An 8,746-nucleotide genomic window follows, 5' to 3' on the forward strand; every position below is an offset into this window, starting at 1 on the left:
TTTTACTGCTAGGTAACAGGGACATAGGGGTGAAAGAAACTCTGCCCATTGTTTCTCGCCGGCGCCTGGGACCGAACCCAGGACCACAGGATCACAAGTCCAGCGTGCTGTCCGCTCGGCCGACTCTGCTCGACCGGGTTAGCGAGGTTCAGAATCCAACCTCGCTAAAAGGGGAATTCAACCTCGCTAGAATCCATAGGGACTCTGACCTCGCTAATAGGGGGACTCCGACCTCGCTAATTGGGGGACTCCGACCTCGCTAATAGGGGGACTCCGACCTCGCTAATAGGGGGACTCCGACCTCGCTAATAGGGGGACTCCGACCTCGCTAATAGGGGGACTCCGACCTCGCTAATAGGGGGACTCCGACCTCGCTAATAGGGGGACTCCGACCTCGCTAATAGGGGGACTCCGACCTCGCTAAAAGGGGGACTCCGACCTCGCTACAAGGAATGAGGTTGACGGCGAGCAACTAATGAATGGTTGACGTTAGTAATTATCCCGCCTTGAACCCGACGTTACTGTCCGTTGCCAAGACATAAACACCCGGAATAAATTACTGTAACTGAATTTGACACGCGTCCCCATGACTGGATTTAATCAATGACTTTAATTTGAGTGTCGTTTGTGTAAAGAAATTAAATCTAGATATCAACTTGTGTTGTTACTTGAGTGAGCTGCTACTTAGTGAGTTGCTACTTGTGGGGGCTGCTACTTGTGGGGGCTGCTACTTGTGGGGCCTGCTACTTGTGGGGGCTGCTACTTGTGGGGGCTGCTACTTGTGGGGGCTGCTACTTGAGTGAGTTGCTACTTGTGGGGGCTGCTACTTAGTGAGTTGCTACTTGTGGGGGCTGCTACTTGTGGGGGCTGCTACTTGTGGGGGCTGCTACTTGAGTGAGTTGCTACTTGTGGGGGCTGCTACTTGTGGGGGGCTGCTACTTGTGGGGGCTGCTACTTGAGTGAGTTGCTACTTGTGGGGGCTGCTACTTGTGGGGGCTGCTACTTGTGGGGGCTGCTACTTGTGGGGGCTGCTACTTGTGGGGGCTGCTACTTGAGTGAGTTGCTACTTGTGGGGGCTGCTACTTGAGTGAGTTGCTACTTGTGGGGGCTGCTACTTGAGTGAGTTGCTACTTGTGGGGGCTGCTACTTGAGTGAGTTGCTACTTGTGGGGGCTGCTACTTGTGGGGGCTGCTACTTGTGGGGGCTGCTACTTGTGGGGGCTGCTACTTGTGGGGGCTGCTACTTGTGGGGGCTGCTACTTGAGTGAGTTGCTACTTGTGGGGGCTGCTACTTGAGTGAGTTGCTACTTGTGGGGGCTGCTACTTGTGGGGGCTGCTACTTGTGGGGGCTGCTACTTGTGGGGGCTGCTACTTGTGGGGGCTGCTACTTGTGGGGGCTGCTACTTGTGGGGGCTGCTACTTGTGGGGGCTGCTACTTGTGGGGGCTGCTACTTGAGTGAGTTGCTACTTAGTGAGTTGCTACTTGTGGGGGCTGCTACTTGTGGGGGCTGCTACTTGTGGGGGCTGCTACTTGAGTGAGTTGCTACTTGTGGGGGCTGCTACTTGTGGGGGCTGCTACTTGTGGGGGCTGCTACTTGAGTGAGTTGCTACTTGTGGGGGCTGCTACTTGTGGGGGCTGCTACTTGTGGGGGCTGCTACTTGTGGGGGCTGCTACTTGAGTGAGTTGCTACTTGTGGGGGCTGCTACTTGAGTGAGTTGCTACTTGTGGGGGCTGCTACTTGTGGGGGCTGCTACTTGAGTGAGCTGCTACTTAGTGAGTTGCTACTTGTGGGGGCTGCTACTTGTATGGAGGTTCTTACTTGTGACGCGGCTTCGGAACCTAATGGTTTCGTCTAACCGAAACTGGAGAGAATCCAGAGACATGTCCCCCAGACTAGTTCCAGAGTGGAGAGTTATGAGTTACGAGGAAGTATTTAAGGAACTAATCCTCACGTCACTGTAAACAAAAAAAGAGAGGTATAAGAAGAGACATAATCATGCCATGCAAAATACTCACCGAAACTGAAATGAGAGACAAGGATAAACTATGACATCGGAGTAATATGCATTAAAGAGGGATGTGAAGTGGGAAAATATTACATACACAAATTCAAACTTAAGATACGACAGAAGATAATGAGTTAGGTGCGTATGCGGTCAAATGAGAGGCAAGATAGCTATAAGGTCTCCTCCGCTACTGTCTCTTTCCTGTCGAAAGGGAGCCGGTCGGCCGAACGGACAGCACGCTGGCTTGTGATCCTGGGTTCGATCCCAGGCGCCGGCGAGAAACAATGGGCAGAGTTTCTTTCACCCTATGCCCCTGTTACCTAGCAGTAAAATAGGTACCTGGGTGTTAGTCAGCTGTCACGGGCTGCTTCCTGGGGGTGGAGGCCTGGTCGAGGACCGGGCCGCGGGGACACTAAAAAAGCCCCAAAATCATCTCAAGATAATCTCAAGAAATCCTCCCACACTACTGTCTCTCTCCTCCCACTTGGGGACGGACGTAACACAGGCTCACCACCAGAGGCACCCATTAACTGCATAAAATCAGCAGCATATGCAATAATAACATGGTTATGGTTTTCAGGGTATAACAGGATGGTTTTCAAGATTCTGACCCAAGAAATCCTTCAGAATAATATCGCAGTAGAGTAGAGTAGGCAATTCCAGCATGGAGCCCAAACCCGGTAAAGCCCAACATGTTCCACCCTGCTCTCGCCAGCTGTTCTCAACGTCAAGAAACTGACGTACTAAAGTGCCTCCTTATCCTAACCTACCAGAGGGACCCACGAACAGAAAACGGGATATTATGGCAATTTCGCGAGTGGAGATAATCTGATATATTAGATTATTTACACATGATCACAACATACATGATACTGAGGGGATGAGAAAGAGTGGTCAAAGACAATCTTTTTTTCCCAGGTGAGGCAACAACAGAATAAGAGACGCAGGGAAGGGAATTTTCGGAGGAAAGCGCCAAGCCATTACGACTATATAGCACTGGGAAGGGGTCAAGATAATGATTTGGGATGGAACGGAGGGAAGGAATGGTGTCCACGACCACCTGGGCGGTCGGGGATTGAACGCTGACCTGCATGAAGCGAGACCGTCGCTCTACCGTTGTGCCCAAGTGGTTGAGCGCAGGTGGAGGCGGATTTTAACTATAAAAGTGTAAGGCTGTACAGGTATGGAGTGAGAGTGACCTCGAGGTCACAGGTGGTAGAGACAACGACCATTCGCAGCTTCAAGAGCGTGACAACTGAGTACCAAGATCAACCCCGGAACTCACAGTTCCTGCGACGGCGCTGGAACCAATCGTATTGGTGTTTGCCTTTCCATTGGAGACTTTCAGCGTCGTGGAGAGGGGGGACCTGCTGCCTGGGTAACAGCTTCTCCCCCGTATCAACCTACCCTGGCTTTGCGCCCTGATGAGGCCACTCCAGACTGACAACCAGAGCCCAACTCCATAGTCTCCTGAGACTGATGGATACCTGCTACTACCAAGAAGAACCTATACCAGCCTCAGCTACAACAGCCGTGGCGGAACATCTAGAGTTGGGCTCTAACTTTACTGTAAACTGTAGTGGACCCCCCCAATCACTCCCCCCCACTGACGCAACTGTGTGTAAATAATCACACAACTACCACTATTCTAACAACCACCACCATCTTTCACTACTTCAGAATCTCTCTCCAGCATCAACAAAGCCATTCAGAAACGTTCCTCAGACGGGCTTTACATGCCGGCTGTCTTCCACCTGGCCATATACCACCGCTTAACCGGTCTCCACCACCTCCTGCTGCTGTCAGTCCCGTCCTGGGCACCTGGGTTGGTGTGGCGGGGCCGGGGACAAGGCCCCGCCGATAACCTCTATGGCGTTGATGGTGACACGCTCAGTGCGGCGACATGGCCCGTCTGCTCACACCTGCTTCCCCATTTGTTTAGGCCAAGGGTGCGCGTGCAGGTGTGTGTGTGTGTGCGTGCAGGTGTGTGTGTGTGTGTCAGGTTTGTTGAGGGGACTGGAGACGGGTTACTAAGGCAGCTGGAGACGGGTTACTAAGGCAGCTGGAGACGGGTTACTAAGGCAGCTGGAGACGGATTACTAAGGCAACTGGAGACGGGTTACTAAGGCAGCTGGAGACGGGTTACTAAGGCAGCTGGAGACGGGTTACTAGTCACATAATGTGGTGTTCTATCGACTAGGTATTTTACGTTTGTGGTGTACCGATTACAGTTTTTATTCGGCTCAAATTGTGATGAAGTTATAAGTCTAGTAACGTTTTGCATGACTGTAGCTTCTGGCACGCTGCATCGTTATGACATGAGTAAGAGACATGCAGCCTAGGCGCCCCGCCTCCTTGAAATTGAAATTGAAATCAGTTTATTGAGGTAAAATAGACACAAAGGGAATAGCTCAAGCTATTCTCACCCCGTTCAGTACATCGTGTTAATACATTAATACATACATATAAACACATCACAAACAATAAACATATTACCAAACATTCTGAGAGATAAACATCTACATTTCCACCGCCTCCATGGGACCCCGCCACGGGGGGGGGGGGGGGGAGGGGGCAACACTTGGGAACTCCGCCAAAAATATTCCTAATTGGGCCCCTCACAGCTGTGGCAAGGGCGGCCATAATGGAAGAACTAATGTAAATTTCATCTTTCTTCACAAGGTAATTAAATTTTGTCGGAGTTGTCTGTAAATTGCTGCTCTGAGGCTACTCAGTTCCCTGTCTTAGGCTACTGACTTTCCGCCCAAAAGGTAATTTTTAAGAACGTGTACTTTGCCCACTCGTTAATTATACAATGAATTTGTTGCCAGAATAGGATGAGATTCATGGGTCATTTATTATATATGTTTCTTTCTTCTGACACAAGCATCTTGCAGCGGTCTTGAGTGAAGTCGGAGTCAGGTTATCTTGAGATGATTTCGGGGCTTTTTAGTGTCCCCGCGGCCCGGTCCTCGACCAGGCCTCCACCCCCAGGAAGCAGCCCGTGGTGACAGCTGACTAACTCCCAGGTACCTATTTTACTGCTAGGTAACAGGGGCATAGGGTGAAAGAAACTCTGCCCATTGTTTCTCGCCGGAGTCGCTTGCAATTAACACGTCAACTTCAAATACCTATACTTTTTATTTTTATTTATATATATACAAGAAGGTACATTGAGATTGTGAGGATACATAGGAGAGTAATTACATTCTTGTAAAGCCACTAGTACGCGCAGCGTTTCGGGCAGGTCCTTAACCTAAGAAACTTATAAGTAGGTAAATACTTGCAAAATTCGAGTTGTAATACTTACTCGTTCGAGTTGAAGGATTATGGAAACCATTCTCTCGGAAGAATAGAAGCGATTGTGCAGCCTGTTAGGAACCATCAGGGCAAATTATTTGTGTTGGGAGAACACTTTGCGAACGGAAGCATCAATATATCATCAATGCTGATGATATATGCAAATATATCATTGCTAATGATGTACACGCAGCTTTCAACGCTTCGGTCGGAGGTTCGCGCCGCCTCACAGCCCTAGTGGATTAATTTTCATAGCTAACAATACATTTTTCTGGGTCTTCTAGGCATAGCGTTTAGCGGCATATTGATTAATACATTAAACAGGACTGAGGACGCCTCCCTGCGGGATGATTATCTATCTTGAGATGATTTTGGGGCTTAGTGTCCCCGCGGCCCTGTCCTCGACTAGGCTTCCACCCCCAGGAAGCAGCCCGTGACAGCTGACTAACTCCCAGGTACCTATATACTGCTAGGTAACAAGGGCATCAAGGTGAAAGAAATTCTGCCCATTGTTTCTCGCCGGCGCCCTGGATGGAACCCGGGACCACAGGATCCGCGTCCAATGCCCTTGGAACGTCACAGATGGCTTCCTGTTGGATACGTAACTTCTCCAAGGCAGGACCCGTCCTCCAGGATCCTCTCCGGCGAGTTTACTCAGGATTAAGTGCCAGTTTACAATGTCAAAGGAAGACTTAAGGTGTTGTGAAGTAGTTTATGACCTCAGCATGCGGGGTAAGGAGGGGTAGTGAAGTCAAGGTGCGGAACAGCCATCAATTGTGTGTGTGGAATGTCGCCCAGACAGTAACATTAATGGCTGGTGGAGTTTGCTTCTCGGATATGTGGTTGTAAGGGTCGTAAGCCTTGTGGTTTGTGAAGCGTATTTAAGGATGATGGTTAGTAAGAGGTAGTTGAGAAGAGCAGCAAGTTACAGGTATAGCCTCCCCTCTCCCTTCCCCCCCGAGCCTGAGAAGGGAGGCTCTTAGGTCTTGGGGAGTAGAAGAACTCCAAGAACCTCAGCCATGAACAATGCAGTAAGAGGCAGTTGAGAAGCGTGGCTTGGAAGAGGTATAGCATCTTCAGGTGCGGTGTGAGATGGGCATCTCTTCCAATAAATATCGTCTCTAGATAAAAATCATTATAATTACAAAGAGTTGGGAAGGGATGGGGCATGAAGGGCTGGGGGAAGGGGTCGGGGCATGAAGGGCCAGTAGCCGCCGGGACGACGTCCGTGTGTGTGTTGGAGGGGATAAGTGACCAGGTATTGCTAGACGCGGCTAGCATTGCTACTTATACCTCCATTACTCTCTTGCTTCCACGGCCTCACCACATCAGTCCAGAGAGTGTGTACTCACCTATTTCTGCTTGCAGGATCGAGCATTGACTCTTAGATCCCGCCTTTCTAGCCATCGGTTGTTTACAGCAATGACTCTTGTCCCATTTCCCTATCATATCTAGTTTTTAAATTATGAATAGTGTGTGCTTCCACAACCTGCTCCTTAAGTGTATTCCATTTTCCACTACTATTTTTCAATATTAACCCCTATCATAGGGGCTAATAGGAGTGATAGGAGCCCCTATCACTCACGCTAAAGGAAAACTTCCTAATATCTCTGTAACTCATCTGAGTTTCCACCCATGTCCCCTTGTTCTGTTACTAGTACATGTGAACATTTCATCTATTTCCACTTTATCAATTTCCTTGAGTATTTTATATGTCCCTATCATATCCCCTCTCCCTTCTTTTTTCTAGTGTCGTAAGGTTCAATTCCTTCAGGCGCTCATCATATCACATCCCTCGTAACTCTGGGACAAGCCTCGTTGCACACTTCTGAACCTTTTCCAGTTTCCTTGTGTGTTTTTTCAGGTGGGGACTCCATGATGGCACGGCATACACTAAGACTGGCCTCACGTGTGTGTGTGTGTACTCACCTATTTGTGCTTGCGGGGGTTGAGCTTTGGCTCTTTGGTCCCGCCTCTCAACTGTCAATCAACTGGTGTACAGATTCCTGAGCCTACTGGGCTCTATCATATATACATTTGAAACTGTGTATGGAGTCAGCCTCCACCACATCACTTCCTAATGCATTCCATTTGTCAACCACTCTGACACTAAGAAAGTTCTTTCTAATATCTCTGTGGCTCATTTGGGCACTCAGTTTCCACCTGTGTCCCCCTTGTGCGTGTGCCCCTTGTGTTAAATAGCCTGTCTTTATCTACCCTATCAGTTCCCTTCAGTAATCTTGTGAACATTATAATGTGTGTATGTGTACCTGTTGCTTGTTGTGTGTAATTACCTAAGTGTAGTTACAGGATGAGAGCTACGCTCGTGGTGTCCCGTCTTCCCAGCACTCTTTGTCATATAGCACTTTGAAACTACTGACGGTTTTGGCCTCCACCACCTTCTCACCTAACTTGTGTGTGTGTACTCACCTATTTGTACTCACCTATTTGTGCTTGCAGGATCGAGCATTGACTCTTGGATCCCGCCTTTCCAGCTATCGGTTGTTTACAGCAATGACTCCTGTCCCATTTCCCTATCATATCTAGTTTTAAAAGTATGAATAGTATTTGCTTCCACAACCTGTTCCCCAAGTGCATTCCATTTTTCCACTACTCTCACGCTAAAAGAAAACTTCCTAACATCTCTGTGACTCATCTGAGTTTCCAGTTTCCACCCATGTCCCTGTGTGTGTGTGTGTGTGTGTGTGTGTGTGTGTGTGTGTGTGTGTGTACCTATTTGTGTCAACAGAGGAGTGAGGTCTAGCTTTTTATGCCCCCGCCTACTAACCTTGTACCTGTTACATTTCAACCTAACTACTCAGACTTTCAAATTATTTGTTGAATTGGGCCTTAAAGTTGTGTGTGTGTGTGTGTCTTTGTGACTGACAATCTGTCTGACAGACAGCCAACCAGCCAGCCCGCTAGCCAGCCAGCCAGCCAGCCAGTCAGCCAGCCAGCCAGTCCGTTCGTCAAATGCTTAATTGCCAGCTAAAGAAAAATTTGTGTACTGTACAATACTGTTCGTTAATTACCCAAAGCAACCCAAAGCTTCCAAGCATTACGTAAGTAATGAATAAATATTACATATTTACTCACTATAATGTTGGTGCTGAGCCACAACATTGTCGCTTGGATTGTCAACTTCCTATAGCGGTAGCTGCTACCTAGTTTTGTCTAATTTTTTTATAAAATTTATATTATTTCAGAGGAAAAAAGTTTTTTCATGTTCTACATTCAGCACCAATATTATAATGAGTAAATATATCATCTTTCTTCATTGCTTGCGTAATGCTAAGAATCTTTGGGTAGCTTTGAGTAATTAGACAGACCCGTACAACTTCTTAAAAAAATTTAATAATCTGTAATAAGATTATTCACCTTACAAACTGTCATTATTAATCTTATTTGATTTATATAGTTTTATCACATTCATTATTACA

Source organism: Procambarus clarkii, chromosome 76 (genome assembly GCF_040958095.1).
Source record: "Procambarus clarkii isolate CNS0578487 chromosome 76, FALCON_Pclarkii_2.0, whole genome shotgun sequence".
Classification (NCBI taxonomy): Eukaryota; Metazoa; Arthropoda; class Malacostraca; order Decapoda; family Cambaridae; genus Procambarus; species Procambarus clarkii.